The sequence below is a fragment of the Chaetura pelagica genome, unplaced genomic scaffold (assembly GCF_000747805.2).
Source record: "Chaetura pelagica isolate M959 unplaced genomic scaffold, ChaPel_1.0 scaffold254, whole genome shotgun sequence".
In the NCBI taxonomy this organism is placed as follows: domain Eukaryota; kingdom Metazoa; phylum Chordata; class Aves; order Apodiformes; family Apodidae; genus Chaetura; species Chaetura pelagica.
Window position 1 is genome coordinate 1,431,221 of NW_009952963.1, and position 2,260 is coordinate 1,433,480.

The following is a 2,260-nucleotide window of genomic DNA, read 5'->3' on the forward strand; positions in this document are numbered from 1 at the left end:
CTCTCAGGAACAGCAGCACATCAAAACCCCTGCCCTGGGTGGGGAAGGACAACCCTCCCCCAAGAGGCTGTCACCCACAGCTGTCCCCTCCCCTGCCAGGGGACATCTGGGGCTGGTGCCACCTCCATGACCTGAGCCCCAAGACACTGCTCAGAACCAGCCCATGGGCTCACTTTTCCTAACGATCCAGACAGCAAATACCACTGGTTCCTTGTACCTTTCCCACCTCCTCTTTCTCCCTCTCCCTGTTTTTTTTTCCCTTCAGGCTGCAGAAAACCATTTCACCCTGGCAGCAGCCTGGCTGTTCTGTCCACAGGACACGTGGATAAGGACACAAAAAGAAAAGGGAGAAGATGGCATCAGCTGCAGGAAATCCACCTCCCTGCCCCTGGGGACTCCAGCCCACAGGACACTGGTACCAGACCTCCCAGGACCACCTTTCTGCTCAAAGGGATGATGACTGAATGAAGTCAGGTAAGAGAAAGGCAATTCCATCTTCTCCCAAAAGCAAAACACCCCTTTTCCCCAAGGGATCTCCACACAGACATGACAGGACAAATCATGGGTGTGCACATGTGGCATCGTTCACATGGACCCAGACATTACTCATGGACACAAGGAATGTTTGGGATCCAGTGCTTCTTGGGGAAATGGTGGCTGTGATAACACCTGTGCTGCCAGGAGGGGACAGAAGAGCTGCCTGACACACAGGTCTGACCCAAGGTGGCCTCCAGCAACCCCAGGAGCTGCATCCTGGCCGTGCAGGAGCAGGGGTGCTCAGTCCCTGGGAACCGACGTGTGTTTCAGGAGGCTGCTCAAGCCAGGACAGAGATGTCCTTGTGGATGTTTCAGCTCTCCCTGCCCACCCCGGATGCTTGGGCTCAGGTCTTAGGTGGGAATTCCCCCTGGCTAAGAGCAAACTCAGTATCCCCAGCAACACAGGCAGCAGAGGAAGGCAGGATGAGGCAAGGAGCACATCCAGCCAAACGGGATCAAACCTTTACACACCATTTCCTTTGGCTTTTGTCTGAAGTTCCAAGCCCAGGTTTGGAGCTCATGCAGGGCCCACTGAAATGCCTCCAGTCTCTTCCAAATTTGGCACATATAGAAGGTTGTGTTGACACTCCTGGACAGCATGAGCACCCCCCACAAGCAGCAGGGATGTGGCCAGCACAGCAAAGCAAACCCCTCGGGCTGCCTGAGGACAGCTTCTCTACAAGGTATTTGCTGAAGGGATGAGAGGTTGGTTACAGGGCTGGCTGGGCTGCCTTGTGGACAAAAGACCCTTGCAGTGGGTTTGTCCTGTGGCACACAGAGCCCTCCTGGCTGCACCCCCTGCAAAAGCAGAAAGGGTGCAGAGGCTGTGGGTGGGGAAGTGAGCAGGAACTGCCTGAGGAGCAGCTCCCACACTTCCTCCTTCTCCAGGTTCTTGTCAAACACACAGTGGTTCCAGAAATATGGGGCCCCATCAGTAACTCTAGGACACCCCCTTTTTGAAATACACAGCAGGTGAGGTGTGCATTGTCCAGCACCAGGTTTCAGAGAACTTTGGGCAGCTTTTTTGACTCCTTGTGGTTTTTTTATGACACAATTTTACCTGTCAGCACCGCTCACTGAGAACTCCTACAAGTTTGTTTGTGGCAACTCTTTTGATGCACTTGAGAGGGGGAAGGTGTCACTGGGCTGCCTTGGTGGCACAGGGGACCATAAAGCCCCTGGAAACTCATGGATACCTATCCAGTCACAGAGGTAGCCTCATCAAAGCTGAGGCTGGGAATGGGGAGCCCAAGCCCTGCTCCTGGATGCCACTTCTCAGCTACCAGCATCAACCTTGTGACTCAACAGCCACATTCCCAACTTTTCATCCCTCCCAGGAATCTTTTGGCACCTGCTTTCAACCCTCAATAAGGCTGGGATCGACTTCAATCCTCAAAAACAAGAGATGGATTTTAAGATTGGGCCTCATGGTTCCCTAGCCCTGCTTTCAGTTGGACCCATCCATTCTGCTTCTGCAGAAATTCTTCAGCCCTTTCTTCCTTCCCTCCTTCCAAGTTCCTCGCAGTACAGATTTCTTTAAGACATTGTTCTACTCAGAGCACAGCACCTTTGCCATTCCTGAGCACAAACCACACAGGGCTGTTATTCCTCAAGCTCCAAGATCCCTGCAAACCACCACCAAACCACCACCACCACTCTGCTAGCAAAGGTGCCAGGTGCTTAGCATTTATGTCTCCCACGGGAGCAGTGCTCAGGGTTTCAG